Source organism: Maylandia zebra, unplaced genomic scaffold, assembly GCF_041146795.1.
Source record: "Maylandia zebra isolate NMK-2024a unplaced genomic scaffold, Mzebra_GT3a scaffold11, whole genome shotgun sequence".
Lineage (NCBI taxonomy): Eukaryota > Metazoa > Chordata > Actinopteri > Cichliformes > Cichlidae > Maylandia > Maylandia zebra.
The window spans coordinates 8,392,894-8,410,000 of NW_027490041.1; the positions used below are offsets into that span (position 1 = coordinate 8,392,894).

The 17,107-nt window shown below is 40.6% G+C and overlaps 1 protein-coding gene across 1 annotated transcript in view; it reads left to right on the forward strand.

Annotated features, from left to right (window-relative positions):
• Positions 1–17,107, forward strand: part of LOC112434174 (uncharacterized) — a 100,104-nt gene that overhangs the window by 7,290 nt on the left and 75,707 nt on the right. The window lies entirely within an intron of this gene.

Below are 17,107 nucleotides of genomic sequence, written 5' to 3' on the forward strand. Positions count from 1 at the left end.
AGGGACAGTCCTGCATGCTAATGATGGGCTCTGCTCTGTACCTGCAGGATTCTGTCAGCCACAAACTCCTCAGCTGATCCTGAATCTGAGCCCATCTGTCAAACAATCATTTTCTTCACAGGTCTGTGGAGGTGGCACTGATCCTGCAGCAGTCTAACACTCTCTGTCACTCTTCTTCAAGTCTTTGACACGAGGAACCAAAACTATGTTATTAACAACACTAACAGGTCTGCAGTTTGTCCACTTGGCAGTTGTGTCATCAGTGCTTTGCATTGTTGTGATATTTTAAGCTGGAAGTGCTTCGGTGAAAAGAAAATTCCTTCTGTCACGATGTGCAGAATCCTTCATGTTGGTCGGCTGGTCCGTCTTGTTATTTTTTTAATACTCAAACTTTCCATCGGGAGGTCAGTGTGTGTTCATCATCTTCCATATTGAGCTGATTGGTTCAGCTTCCGTCACTAACAGATGTGCTGCACATCTGCACGTGTGCAAAGGTAACTCTACTCGGACAAACTGCTCGAAGTGCGTTGATAGAAACATTTCAGGGATTTTGAGTCGTTCTGCTCTCCAGATGTGTCGTGTTAAAGGTTTTTATCATGTTAATCATGATAACAGATGAACCCCTAACCCTACATGTTAATTTTGACAGCACTGCTAAATCCTTTTTAATGTTCTTCTGTCAGATCATTGATTAGACTCGACTCCAAATACGAGACTCAGAAAACTCAAATGAAAACTCAAATCAAAGCAATGAGAAAAGGACTTCTTGTGTTAGAATGAAAACATATGGAAGTGGTCAGGTTTCAAACACTCGTTGAATCTACTGCACAGTTACATTCAGGGACCTTTGGCCTCCTGAGAGCATTAGTTGATGGTTCATCACAGTTTTCTCAAAGTTTCCTCTGAGCTTCTGCAGCATCATCACTTCCATCACTGATGAAAGAAAGTTCATAGAAAACAGAAAATATATCTTCAGAATCTGAGAGTCTAAAACTTGATAGACTTGATTCAGATGAAGTTATTTGAGCAGAAACTCCTGGATCGTTATCCTGTGTTGATCTAATCCTTCATGGTTCCTCCACAGAGTGGAGCAGCAGAGCTCAGAGGTTCCCAGTGGTCAGTCTGCCCAGCAGCATCAAACACAGCTGGACTCCATATTTATGGTCTGTACATGTACAACAACTACTTTATTATTAATAATAATGCATTTATTTATAGGTCCCTTTCAGAACACCAAGGACTCTGTGGACTAAATGACCAAAAGAAACAAACTTTGAAATCAGACGGTGCAAATGTGATCACAGGGAAACGTTTTAAACATCGAGGCTTTAAACAGAAACCAAAGTGAAACAGTTTGTAGTCGAGATCAGTGGGAATGAAGCTGAATAACTGTTTCTTCAATAACTTTGAGCTCTTAAAAAACAAAAACTAGCTGAAAGTCTGGCTGCTCTTATGAAAAGTACAGAGAAATTATGGGTCGCTCAACACTTGTGCACAATATAGGAGTTTAAATAAATCTGAAGAATAACTCAAAGTCCTACAATCATACTGAGAAAATCATCTACAGCTAACTATCCAAGTGGATTTGTTTAAGACAGCTCCATCTGCTGGTGGCCCTCTGCAGGTGCATGAAAGGGGCGTGTTTATATTGAAAGTAGTAGAGGAAGTAAACCCCACGGGAAGGAGGAGGACTCTCAGCGGCTTCCAGCTCATATTCAGACATTTGACTTCTCACTGAAAGCAGCAAGTTTGAGTGTCTGTACCTTAGTTCGAAGAGATAACATGTCAGTAGTCATTAGAGTTGATTGAGCAATGCTGTCCTTGTAATGTAGTTTATGATTTTTATGGACAAGTCCAGTTTTTCTGTAGAGCCTCTCAAGTTGGTGACAGCAGCAGTGGAAGTTCACGTGTAAACCAGAGCAGCAAATCAGGTCCAAATGTGTTGTTCACAGTGAGTGGGATCATCATTGGCTGCTATGTTAACCTCCTGCAGCAGGATGTGTTTGGTCAGAGAATGGATAGATCACTAAGTCATTGTTGAGTTTAGGGAGACAGTAGACAGTTGGAGGAGGTTCAGCCAGTTGACACACAGTAGATAAAATAACTGAAGGCAGGAGCAGACACCTGTATGACTTTCCACCTCTCACATAGATTATTTCCCTGGGCAGCGCCACAGGGCTGGTAGATGTAAACAAAGCTGGAGGAGAGGATTGATTCATCTGAGAAAAGTCACAGAGTTGTGTCTTGATGCTCAATCATCCAGGTACGTAAATCCCAAAAAGCTTGATTCTGTTCATCTGGATGTTTTCAGTGGGAGAAACGTTTCATCATCATCAGGTGACTTCTTCAGTCTCAGCTGACTGCAGGTTTCAATCTCATAAACAGGACATTTGTATGACTGAAACCAGCCCACTGAAGGAACAATGGGCTGGGAGGTCAGTTCATTGATCATTGGTACGCATATTGTCAGGACCATTGATCAATGGTTGTTGATCAATGGTCATGAGTCCAGTTCACAGAGAGCTGGGGAATGGCTGCAATCACAGCATGTAAGATGGTGACAAATGTACCCTTAGGCCCCTCCTCCATTCAGAGATGGTCTTTCCTTTTCACATAAATGGCCTCCTTGACTCCGCCCTCAAACCAGCGTTCACATTTACTCAGGACCTTCTTGATGTGAAGTTCTTCTGCTTCGCTGGCTGCTGTGTCTGTGGGGATGGTGTTTGTTCTGTGTTGTAGCGTCCTGATGACGCCCAGTTTGTGCCCCAGTGGATGATGAGAGTCAAACCTTAAATACTGATCTGTATGTGTAAACAGAGTGAACCTTTAAGACCAGTTGTCTGTACGATCAACTCAGTCACCTGAAACATCTCCAAGTTTCTGGCTTTGATCATCAACCTGTTGGTAGTTCAGCTCTGAACACCAGTGAAATGTTTCTCCCACTGAAATCGCTGCATTCATATGAACAGCATCAACGTTTTGGGATCATGGAGTTGTGGACAAAGTCTCAGTTAATCAGATAAAGTCAAACCTATAATTGGTGAAGAGGTCGTGGATGATATGCCCCTTGATGGTAAAGAAGTGGATGTTGTGTGGACTAAAGTTCAGAGTGGTGGGTCATTCATAAATATTCTGTTCCAGCTGCTGGAGGACAACATCATCACTTTTGTGAAGAACGAGCTGAAGAAGATCCAGAAGGCTCTGAATCCAAATAAGCCCCAGTGCTTGGAGTTTCAGAGGGAGGATGATGAGCAGAGGAGCAGCAGCAGAGAGGCATTTGTGAAGATCACAGTGGACTTCCTGAGGAGAATGAAGCAGGAGGAGCTGGCTGACCGTCTGCAGAGACGTAAGAGGATTTATCTAAAGATTTAAGCTGCTGGATAAATGAGAGACTTGTGACACCAGTGTGTTCGGTCATTTCTCAGTGGGTCAGAAATTGTCATCAGCATTTTGTAAAATATGATTGTTAAAGTTGCATTTTTATTATTATTATTCAGAACTTCAAGCTGCTGTTTGTCATCGTAAACTTAAGTCTAAGCTGAAGAAGAAGTTCCAGTGTGTGTTTGAGGGCATCGCTAAAGCAGGAAACCCAACCCTCCTGAATCAGATCTACACAGAGCTCTACATCACAGAGGGAGGGACTGCAGAGGTCAATGAGGAACATGAGGTCAGACAGACTGAAACAGCATCCAGGAAACCAGACAGACCAGAAACAACCATCAGACAAGAAGACATCTTTAAAGCCTCACCTGGAAGAGATGAACCAATCAGAACAGTGCTGACAAAGGGAGTGGCTGGCATTGGGAAAACAGTCTTAACACAGAAATACAGCCTGGACTGGGCTGAAGACAAAGCCAACCAGGACATCCAGTTCATATTTCCATTCACTTTCAGAGAGCTGAATGTACTGAAAGAGGAAAAGTTCAGCTTGGTGGGACTTGTTCATCACTTCTTTACTGAAACCAAAGAAGCAGGAATCTGCAGCTTTGAAGACTTCCAGGTTGTGTTCATCTTTGATGGTCTGGATGAGTGTCGACTTCCTCTGGACTTCCACAAAACTACAATCCTAACTGACCCTAGAAAGTCCACCTCAGTGGATGTGCTGCTGATAAACCTCATCAGGGGGAAACTGCTTCCCTCTGCTCACCTCTGGATAACCACACGACCTGCAGCAGCCAATCAGATCCCTCCTGACTGTGTTGGCATGGTGACAGAGGTCAGAGGGTTCACTGACCCACAGAAGGAGGAGTACTTCAGGAAGAGATTCAGAGATGAGGAGCAGGCCAGCAGGATCATCTCCCACATCAAGACATCACGAAGCCTCCACATCATGTGTCACATCCCAGTCTTCTGCTGGATCACTGCTACAGTTCTGGAGGATGTGCTGGAAACCAGAGAGGGAGGACAGCTGCCCAAGACCCTGACTGAGATGTACATCCACTTCCTGGTGGTTCAGGCCAAAGTGAAGAAGGTCAAGTATGATGGAGGAGCTGAGACAGATCCACACTGGAGTCCTGAGAGCAGGAAGATGATGGAGTCTCTGGGAAAACTGGCTTTTGATCAGCTGCAGAAAGGAAACCTGATCTTCTATGAATCAGACCTGACAGAGTGTGGCATCGATATCAGAGCAGCCTCAGTGTACTCAGGAGTGTTCACACAGATCTTTAAAGAGGAGAGAGGACTGTACCAGGACAAGGTGTTCTGCTTCATCCATCTGAGTGTTCAGGAGTTGCTGGCTGCTCTTCATGTCCATCTGACCTTCAGCAACTCTGGACTCAATCTGCTGGAACAACAACAAACAACATCCAAGAAGTCTGAAACAGGAGAATCTGCAAAGAAACACTTCTACCAGAGTGCTGTGAACAAGGCCTTACAGAGTCCAAATGGACACCTGGACTTGTTCCTCCGCTTCCTCCTGGGTCTTTCCCTGCAGACCAATCAGACTCTCCTACGAGCCCTGATGACACAGACAGGAAGTAGCTCACTGACCAATCAGGAAACAGTCCAGTACATCAAGGAGAAGCTCAGTGAGAATCTGTCTGCAGAGAAAAGCATCAATCTGATCCACTGTCTGAATGAACTGAATGATCGTTCTCTAGTGGAGGAGATCCAACAGTCCCTGAGATCAGGAAGTCTCTCCACAGATGAACTGTCTCCTGCTCAGTGGTCAGCTCTGGTCTTCATCTTACTGTCATCAGAAGAAGATCTGGATGAGTTTGACTTCAAGAAATACTCTGCTTCAGAGGAGGCTCTTCTGAGGCTGCTGCCAGTGGTCAAAGCCTCCAACAAAGCTCTGTGAGTAAACATGTTGTCATCGCTTCATTGTTAAAATCATGGGAAATAAATCAGAAATGCTGAGTTCAAACAGCACTGTAACATTTTTTTAAAATAGTAAATTAAATGATCATCAGTCACTCGGTAAATATATGGTAGTTTTAATGTTTCACTCCAGCATTTCTAAAACACACTTTGTTCTGTAACTCTTATCAAAGGACAATCCAGACCCAGCTTATAAGAACATGAGCTCTGATGCTTCAGCCCCTCTGACAGGTTTATTATCCTCAGCTTGTTCATTTGTCTCCAACTCCAGGAGTTTGGTTGTTTTATTCTAAAGCACAAACTTCACCTGCCAGACTTCACCTACATCTTTTTCTGATGTTCATAATTTAAGTTCAAGTTTGTATCTCACTTTCAGTGCACACTCTCCCTTTTTAAATATAAATCTCTGCTGTGCTGTCATGTTTTCATCCTGTATGGAGGGAGAAACTCGGTCTTCATTACTGAAATTGCCTCTAAGGTCGTGTTTCTTGTCAGTAACCATATGTAACTGTAAGGCTTCCATAACCAGTGTTATCACAGAATTACAGTGGGTTCACTCTGGGTCCTCTACAGTTTCTTCCCACTGTCCACAGACATGCAGTTAGGTTACCTGGTGATCTAAACTTCATGCAGGTGTGAGTGAGAGTGGTTGTCTGTCCCTCTGTGGGCTTAGTGGAAGAGACTGGATGGATCTCTGCTTTGTCTTTGATATATGCTGACAGCAAACATTCTCCATAAAGTCTGCATTTCAGCTCATCTCCTTTATACACACCTTTAACAGGAAGAGTTTTATACAGCTAGTGTTTAAAATCCAGTGTTATTCACAATACACAGGTAATGAGCATGATTATTGAATTACTAAAATTTTCTAAAATAATTGTTTTAGTTAATATTGTATGACAGTGTACACAGAATTATTAGCTCAGTAGGCAGAGTGGTCGCCCCATGATCATAAGGTCAGGGGTCGAATCCACCGAATAGTTACCTTGTGGTACCCCTGAGCAAGGTACCATCAAGGTACCAATCATGTGCACTGGACTGGTAGCACTCATAGTCTCATAGGTTTAAATAAATTTAAAAAAAAAAGGGTTCAACATATAAACAAATTTAATTTGATCACATATATTGTTTGTTTTTTTTTGTTTTTGTTTTTTTCCCTTTCTCTCACAGACTGAGCAGCTGTAACGTCTCAGAGGAAGGCTGTGAAAATTTGTTGTCAGTGGTAAGCTCCCAGTCCTGTAGTCTGAGAGAGCTGGACCTGAGTACCAACAGCCTGAAGGCTTCAGCAGTAAAGCTTCTGTCTGCTGCAGTGGAGAGTCCACATGCCAAACTGAATGTTCTGAGGTCAGATCAATTTGTATTCTGTTTAGTTCTGTTTGTTTATGTGTTTGATGTTTGTTTTTGTTTATGTCTTTATCCAGTTATCCTTGTTTCATAGCATTTTTATTCATTTCAAAGTTAAACGGAAGTTTTACTAACCTGCTCAGCACAAGACAATAAGCTATTGCACCTTGATTACACTTTAACAACAATCTTTATTCATGTTTTTATCTTCAGACTTAACATCTGTGAACTCTCAGAGGAAAACTGTGAAGCTCTGTCCTCAGTTCTCAGCTCGCAGTCCTCTAGTCTGACAGAGCTGGACCTGAGTATCAGAATGCTACAGGATTCAGGAGTGAAGCTTCTGTCTGCTGGACTACAACGTTTAAACTGTAAACTGAATACTCTGAGGTCAGATCAGAAAACATTTAGTTTTTAGAATTATTAATTAAAGTTCATACATATGATGTTGTATCTTAGTATGTTTATGTTTCCTTTAAAAATAGAAAGTCAACATTTAATGTTGTGAAATGTATTAACAAACTCTACATGAGTACTTGTTTTATAGATTGTCTTTTATTTTTCAGACTGAGTGGCTGTAACCTGTCAGAGAGAAGCTGTGAAGCTCTGTCCTCAGTCCTCAGCTCCCAGTCCTCCAGTCTGAGAGAGCTGGACCTGAGTAACTCTGACCTGCAGGATTCAGGAGTGAAGCTTCTGTCCGCTGGACTAAAGAGTTCACAGTGTGCAGTGGAAACTCTCAGGTCAGGATTCAAACTTTTCCACAGATGATCATTTGAAATGTGATTTATATTATTGTATAAACAGGTAACTTTTACAGCTGTCAAGTGAACTTTTATTCACATTTGAGTGGATAATTGGACTCTGAATTACTAAAAGTTGTTATAGTCATGTCTCTGTTTATTTAAAAAAATACTTCATGCACTGCCTAATTTAAAGATTTAGGCTCCTTTGGGCCCATAATATATATATTTGATTTCTTTGTGAATGAAATTAGGAGGATATTGGCGACTGCTGATTGGCTCGCTGTTTGTTTTTTATTCACAGTACTTAATTTTAAAGGCTGATTTCTCAAAATGAGATGTTTATCTTTTCTTCTACAACACGTGGAGCCACCAAATCTTCTTGCTTGATTTATTCATTACAGTTTGATTTAAAGAATATTAGACTCGTAACATAATAAATATATTTATTTCACTTCTTCTTGAGAGAAAGAAAGGGATGACTGGGTGAGCTCCAGTGGTTCATCCCAGCAGAGAGAGCGACACACTGGGCTGCAAATGATCACAGTAGTAATGGCCATAGTTTGATAAAACAGGCAGTCTTACCCTGTAGATAATACAGGGTTCTGGTGCCGATGTGGGGGAGGGGACTCGCCCGGTACTAACTACATACTACTAACTACCTCATCCAGATGTCTTCCCTACTAAACCTGATAAGAAGTAACTGCAGTAGCCTTATAGGTCAAATCAGTTTCACCTGTTAAAGTTAGCTCCACTATTAATTAGGGGTGGGGGAAAAAATCGATACTGTGTAGTATCGTGATATTTTGTTTGCTAATAATGTATCGATACAGGGACAGCAGAAATCGATATTTTGTTACAAACAATTTTTTCTCTGAAGTCAACATGCTCTGGAGTCAGAGCATGTTGACTTCAGAGCATGTTGATCCTTTTTCTGAGCAACAATCCTGACATTCCTTCACTGTCCAAATGTGTTTAACTTTTTTTTTGGCAGCAATAAACATGACAGTTTACTTATTTTAATTTAAGACATGTTTAATTTTAATTAAGTTTAAAACTTTTTTATTTAATGTAAAATTATATATATTATTAAATTTACTTTCAAATTCTTCAGTTGCTGAAGGGGCTGCATAGTTTTCATAAATTGCATAGTTCAGAATAGCTATAATTGTACCAGATGGTTGCATTCAGTTAAGTTGGACTAGACTGTAATACAAACCGTTCAGTTTGTCAACAATAAAACTGACTGAAATGAGAGAAAGACTGAGTGTGAGACTTTGATATTAGATAAAATGAATATTGATAAAGTTTACCTTTATGTGCAGAATTTAAATATCGCAAAATATTTTAAAAAATCGCAATAATATCGTATCGTGCGTTAAGTATTGTGATAATATCGTATCGCGAGTTGTATGGTGATTCCCACCTCTACTATTAATGGGGTCACTTGTTATTTCTGGGATGAGTTTAGTAGCCTGAACAGCTGCTTAAAGGAAAGTAATTAAATAATAAAAATAACCTAAGTCCGGGGGAACCTGCAAGAGCTGTTTGCACAAAGAATAATGCTCAGACTTTGAGGTTTTATCGTTTTACACAAGGTTTAAAAATGAATGTCCACAATTGAATTGCAGAAATTGTTATTGAGCTAATACTGATGTAGTTGTTATCTTTGGTAAGGAGAGGTTGGAGGAAGGATGAGCACAGTCAGGCCTAAAGATGCTCTTAATAATAATAATGGATTGCATTTATATAGCGCTTTTCGAGACCCTCAAAGACCCTTTACAATCCCACTACAGGGAGTGCAGAATTATTAGGCAAGTTGTATTTTTGAGGAATAATTTTATTATTGAACAACAACCATGTTCTCAATGAACCCAAAAAACTCATTAATATCAAAGCTGAATGTTTTTGGAAGTAGTTTTTAGTTTGTTTTTAGTTTTAGCTATTTTAGGGGGATATCTGTGTGTGCAGGTGACTATTACTGTGCAGAATTATTAGGCAACTTAACAAAAAACAAATATATACCCATTTCATTTATTTATTTTTACCAGTGACACCAATATAACATCTCCACATTCACAAATATACATTTCTGACATTCAAAAACAAAACAAAAACAAATCAGCGACCAATATAGCCACCTTTCTTTGCAAGGACACTCAAAAGCCTGCCATCCATGGATTCTGTCAGTGTTTTGATCTGTTCACCATCAACATTGCGTGCAGCAGCAACCACAGCCTCCCAGACACTGTTCAGAGAGGTGTACTGTTTTCCCTCCTTGTAAATCTCACATTTGATGATGGACCACAGGTTCTCAATGGGGTTCAGATCAGGTGAACAAGGAGGCCATGTCATTAGTTTTTCTTCTTTTATACCCTTTCTTGCCAGCCACGCTGTGGAGTACTTGGACGCGTGTGATGGAGCATTGTCCTGCATGAAAATCATGTTTTTCTTGAAGGATGCAGACTTCTTCCTGTACCACTGCTTGAAGAAGGTGTCTTCCAGAAACTGGCAGTAGGACTGGGAGTTGAGCTTGACTCCATCCTCAACCCGAAAAGGCCCCACAAGCTCATCTTTGATGATACCAGCCCAAACCAGTACTCCACCTCCACCTTGCTGGCGTCTGAGTGGGACTGGAGCTCTCTGCCCTTTACCAATCCAGCCACGGGCCCATCCATCTGGCCCATCAAGACTCACTCTCATTTCATCAGTCCATAAAACCTTAGAAAAACCAGTCTTGAGATATTTCTTGGCCCAGTCTTGACGTTTCAGCTTGTGTGTCTTGTTCAGTGGTGGTCGTCTTTCAGCCTTTCTTACCTTGGCCATGTCTCTGAGTATTGCACACCTTGTGCTTTTGGGCACTCCAGTGATGTTGCAGCTCCAAAATATGGCCAAACTGGTGGCAAGTGGCATCTTGGCAGCTGCACGCTTGACTTTTCTCAGTTCATGGGCAGTTATTTTGCGCCTTGGTTTTTCCACACGCTTCTTGCGACCCTGTTGACTATTTTGAATGAAACGCTTGATTGTTCGATGATCACGCTTCAGAAGCTTTGCAATTTTGAGACTGCTGCATCCCTCTGCAAGATATCTCACCATTTTTGACTTTTCTGAGCCTGTCAAGTCCTTCTTTTGACCCATTTTGCCAAAGGAAAGGACGTTACCTAATAATTATGCACACCTGATATAGGGTGTTGATGTCATTAGACCACACCCCTTCTCATTACAGAGACGCACATCACCTAATATGCTTAATTGGTAGTAGGCTTTCGAGCCTATACAGCTTGGAGTAAGACAACATGCATGAAGAGGATGATGTGGACAACATACTCATTTGCCTAATAATGCTGCACTCCCTGTATTCATTCACTCTCACATTCACACACTGGTGGAGGTAAGCTACAGTTGTAGTGGTAGGTTAGGTTTTGCCCAAGGACAAAATGACCAAGACAGAGAGAGCTGGCTCATCAGACAGACAAGCTCATCTTGTAACCTACTGGTTCGCTGGTCAGCACACCAGCTGACTAGCGAACCGGCTAACTAGCACACCAGCTAACTAGCACACCGGCTAAATAGCAAATCAGCTAACTAGCAGACCAGCTAACGGCAGCCACAAGCTGAAGGACGATTAAATGTAGTGGAGATATCAGAGATGACACTGGTGTGTCCGATTCACTCTTTAGCACTCTGGTCACTCCGGTGTGTCAGCCAGAACACCACTGAAGGCCAAATGATCCCAGCATGTGGAATAAAGAGCTTAAGGTTTGGTTTGAGACACTTTATTCTTTCACTGATTGATTCTTGCGGCTGTGATCACGTGTGTGGTTTCTTACAAAAAGGAAGTACACAATACAAATACATGACAAATAAGATGAATAGATAAGTTACATATCCAGTTATATGTACGTACATCAGTATAGCTAATATAGCCATATATAAGGACAAAGATCACAGTACTATAATGCAGTAATGTTAAACACAAAGGTGTATATCTACATAAATCTGTCCTATCAGTGATCAGGGTACTGTAGTATACTTCCACTACATAAACTATAGAAACTAAACGACATTAGTGTGACTTTAAGTTACCATCAGTACAGACGAACTGATGGTAGTTGTACAAAATAAAGGCATTGCAATTATTGTGAAGGGCTTCCGGTTAAACTAAGATCAGCTGATTACCTCATAACAAATTGTTTGCTATAGAACGCAGCTCCCACTCTTCATTAATATCATGTACTGTAACTCCCAAGTAACCATGGTTACCCAGCCACGCCCAGTAGTCTCCAGAGAGACCAACAGCTGGTGCACGTTGTAACGCCGTGGCTTTCATAGTCTCTCCTTTTTCTACAGCTCATGTGTTCTTCTTGTGATGGTGCGTCTTGAGGGAGGCTCATACATGCCGTCATTTGTTGATCCTAAGAACGTTCCTCAGACCGACTTCTTCAACAACACTAATCGGCCTGCAGTTTGTAGCTACTCACTTCACTGTGGTGTTTGTTAGCTTGTCTTTCTTTGGTTTTATCCTGACTCCTCCCACAAGCTGATCCTACGTAGTCTGCCCAAGCCTCCCACCTCTGTTTGTTTGGGTGGTTTGTTTGCTGCCATCAACAGCGTGTAATGCATTTAAGTGATACTTCAGACATGAAGTACTGCGACAATAAAAAACTCAACTTTGCTTAAAAATAACTTTAGTTGTATCAACACTGCCCTCTGGAATAATTAGACTTTGGTGACAAACTGATGTGATCTCCATGTTTCCTTTGTTGGACTGTGGGCGAGTGTCAGAACTGAATGTACTGAGTAACATGTGGAGTTTAAATATGTGTCAGTTCCAGTTTTAGAGCTCTAAAGTGCAGCTATCATGTTAGGAATATGTTAGGAATAGACAGGAACACTGAGCACACTGAGGTCAAATCTTTATTTATCCAGTTCATCTGTAGGCTGAGCTCAGTCCATCCATTTAGTGAAATGATGTTTAAAGGTCTCCTTGTTCTGTGAGCGTGCACAGATCCTGAAGCAGAAAGCCTGGGTTAACAGAGAAATGATCATCACTGTGATGATGCTCACCATCTCTGACTGGGATTTGAGGTTTTGTCAAAGCAGCAAAGAAAGCCTGGCTATGTTGGACTGGGTGTGGAAGCAGCTCCCAGTTTGAGTTCAGGAGACAGACACCCTCTCTACTTTGAAGATCAGCTTCAAACTTTCCTTTTTGATAAAGCTTTGAGCTGGATCAGGTGACCCTGAACCATCCCTTAGTTATGCTGCTATAGAGATGGATAACAGATGGATTGTTGTTTTGTGTGTCTGCAGTCTGTCAGGCTGTCTGATCACAGAGGAAGGCTGTAGTTCTCTGGCCTCAGCTCTGACCTCCAACCCCTCCCATCTGAGAGAGCTGGACCTGAGCTACAATCATCCAGGTCTCTCAGGAATGAAGCTTCTGTCGGCTGGACTGAAGGATCCAGGCTGGAGACTGGACACTCTCAGGTATGGAGAGAATGTCTGATATAGGAGGAAGAGCTGGAATCATTTCCTGTGTCTTTCACTCACTTCCTGTTTGTTTCCTGCAGATGAGACATGAACAATCACACATGCAGGAATATTTTCAGGGACAGACACACTAGTCTAGCTGGATAGTACATGGATATTTATGTAGGGGGTCTTCAAGGAGTCTGTTTGCAGGAACATTAATGATAACTGATAAGTCATGTTGAGAGTTTCATTAAAAGTAGACTTACAGTTAGGTAATATTTGGACAGAGACAACATTTTGTAACTTTAGATACAAGTATCAGCCATGTGTGTGTTTCCCATGCTGTATGTCCACAGTCACAGTGACACTGACAGAAGGATGAAACAAGGCTGTGAATCATTTCAGTCTTTGTGTGTGACAAAGAGGCAGACAGGAGCAGCTAACATTTGGAAATGGAAGCTTACTGGAAACACTACATTCACGGCTGAATTCACAATAGATTTGTTCTCAAGTGCACATTTAGCAGCTAATGCTAATACTGTTTTCCCTTTGCTTTCTACAGCAGCTATTGCTAAGTAGGCCACTTTGCTCCGCTAAGGATTTGTGTGACCATGATGGAGACTCTGATAAGCTAATGCTGTTTATGGGCCCTGTTAGAATCAATATTTCATTCTCATTCTGTTGTTTGAGAACAATATTAACGTTTCACATCATTATAACACAAGAGAAAAGGGTATTGGCATTAGCTACTAGTGCTTATTCACCTCAAATTACCTTTAGCTGCTAATGGCAGCCTACTTAGCATTAACTCCTCACTAATATAATGCTAATTTACATCAAATTAGCATTAACTGCTCATATTGTTATAAGGAAAGAGAAAACGGTATTAGCATTTGCTGCTAATAATTATTCACCCCTAATTAGAATAAGCCGCTAAAAGCAGCCAACTTAGCATTAATTCCTCACTTTGTTGTTACCCAACGGAAAAGAGTATTAGTATTAGCTACTATCATTTTTAATAAGTAAGAGAAAACAGTATTAGCAGTAGCGCATAATGCTAATTCACGTCAACGTAGTATTAGTTAATAATGGCAGCCTACTTAGCATTAACTGCTCACTAATATAATGCTAATTCGCATCAAATTAGCATTAGCTGCTCAAGTTGTTATAAGGAAAAAGAGAAAACGGTATTAGTATTAGCTGCTAATAATTATTCACCCCTAATTAGAGTTAGCCCCTAATGGCAGTCTACTTAGCATTAACTCCTGACATTGTTATAATGCAGGGGAAAAGAGTTACCATTATCGGATAATGCTAATTCTCATCAAATTAGCATTAGTTAATAACGGTAGACTTCATATCATTAGCTGCTGTCATTCTTACAAAGCAAACAGTATGAGCATTAGCTGTTAATCCTTTTTCATCTAAAATTAGAATTAGCCACTAATGGCGTATTGTTAAAAAGTAAGAAAAAACATTGTTAGCATAAGCGCATAATGCTAATTCATCTCAAATTAGTATTAGCTAATAATGGCACCTGCTTAGCATTAGCTGGTCACATTGTTATAAGGCAAGAAAATATGGTATTAGCATTAGCTGCCAATTTCTATTTACCTAAAATTAGCATTAGCCACTAATGGTAGCCTATAGCAAAAACTTCTTAATGCTAAATGAAGTTAATTAATGCTAAGTAGGTTTAACTGAAATTAAAGTAGTGTTAGCATTAGCTGCTGATATTGTTAAAAGGTAAGATAAAACATTGCTAGCAGCAGCGGATAATGCTAACACACATAATAATTAGCATTACCTAATAATGGCAGCCTTCTTAGCATTAGCTGCTCATATTGTTATAATGCAAGGGAAAAGTGTTGGCAAAAACAGTGTTAGCATTAGTGGATAATGCTAATTCACCTAAATTAGCATTAGCTAATAATGGCTACGTACTTAGCATTACCTACTAATATTGATATAAAGCAAGAAAATATGGTATTAGCATTAGCTTCTAATGCTTTCTCATCTAAAATTAGAATTAGCCACTAATGGCATCCTGTTTAGCATTAACTCTTCACATCGCAAGGGAAAAATTAGAATTCAATAAAAAAAAAAAGTGTTCACATTAGCTACTTGTATTGTTAAAAAGTAAGAAAAAACATTGTTAGCATAAGGGGATAATGCTAATTCACCTCAAATTAGTATTAGCTAATAACGGCAACCTACATAGCATTAGCTGGTCACATTGTTATAAAGCAAGAAAATATGGTATTAGCATTATCTGCCAATTCCTATTCACCTAAAATTTGCATTACCTGCTAATGGCAGTCTACTTAGCATTAACTCCTCACTAATGTGATGCTAATTCACATTAAATTAGCTTTAGCATTAGCTGCTAGCATCAGCCTACCTAGCACTAGCTGCTCACATTGTTAAAAGGGAAGAGAATACGATATTGGCATTAGCTGGTAATATTTATTCACCCCTAATTAGAATTAGCCACTAATGGCAGCATACTTAGCGTTAACTCCTCACATCGTTGTAATGCAAATGAGGCTAACTTGCATTAAATTAGACTGCTGTTATTAGCTAATTCTATTTAGCAGTAGCTGCTCACATTGTTATAAAGCAAAGGAAAACGATATGAGCATTAGGTTCTAATGCGTATTTGCCTTAAATTAGACGTAGGTGCTAATGGCAGCCTACTTAGCATTAGCAGCTCAGATGTTATAATGCTAGGAAAAAGAGTGTTAGCATTAGCCGTTCACATTGTTATAAAGTTAAGGGAAATAGTGTTAGCATTAGCTACTCACATTTTTAAAAAAAGTAAGTGTTAGCATTAGTGCATAATGCTAATTCATGTCAAATTAGCATTAGTTAATAACGGCAGCCTATTTAGCATTAGCAGATAATGTTGACCTTGGCCCACTGGAAAAGTTAAGAACTAAAGATTTAGGAGTGTTTCTCGATAGCTCTTTCTCGTTTGAGAAACAAATGAATTCTGTTATTAAAACCAGCTGTAAGGTTTATATTGTTGATTGTCATTTATGCTTAGAAATATTTACTCATATATGCTTAGAGTTGTATAATCGATTGCATAATGATAGAGGTTTGATCCTGAGTAGTCTGTAAAGACTCTGTGTGCCTTCCAGAGTGCTCTGGCATGCACACACCACTTGGGGCCATGAGAGAGGTCGTACCCTCTCTTACTGATTTATGGTGTAGGACAGGGGTCTCAAACTCAATTTAGCTGGGGGCCGCTGCAGGCAGAGTCTGGGTGAGGCTGGGCCGCATTAGGTTTTCCACAAGAAAGGCATGGTTAAAAAATTCCAATCTTCTCAAATCTCTTTATTTTTATTTTTTAACACAAAATATGAAAAATGAATAAACAAATTAAGAATTAATAAGAAAATCAATCAATCTGTAATACATAAATAAAATAATAATAAGATATTTTTAGTCAGTGAACTTGTGTGTTTTTTTCAGTCTTCTATATCTGCTGTATTTAGATTGAAATGTCTGTATTAACAGTTCTATAACCTTCTTCTGAACATGAATGGAACACTGTAGAAAATGAACTGTTCTTCTGAACATGGCTTCTCTTGCCTGCTCCTTGCTGCTAGAGACCTGGCAGCGTTTCCTCTCGCATAGCCGAGCCAGATTTGGCCGGAGGGAGGAAGCAGTTGCGACCCTCAGTATGTCTTGAAGATGATCATCCGTAAGTCTGGACCTGTACTTGGACTTATTGAAGTTCAAAGTGGAGAAGAGCTTTTGGCACAAGTATGTGCTACCAAAAAGGCACATGGTCCGCTTGAACATTCGGGAAAGCCGAGGGAAACTAGGGCTCAAGTCTCTCAAAAATTGTCCAAGCTTGTCTGCTTTTCCACTCACCTCCCTGAACTTTGCTTTGAGTTCAGAGTTGCACTGCAGCTCAATGAGCTCCATTTGAAGCACAGAAGGGGCATCTTGCACATCAAAGGAGAAGGGGTCCGCAAAAATGTGAAAGGTGGCTCTGTGTGTCTTGAAGTCAGCAAATCTGTGATCAAATTCCTCCTGTAGCCTCAAAATGACATCAACATACTCGTCAGCACTGAATGGTGTGCCTGCATCCACGAGTGCCTTGCATGCTGGGAAATGGCAAAGGTTTGTCTGAGAGAGCTGAGCTTTCCAGAGCGCCAGTTTTGTGGAGAATGCTCTCACGTTGTCATAGGCAGCACTGACAAGTTGCCCCTGGCCTTGTAACGTCT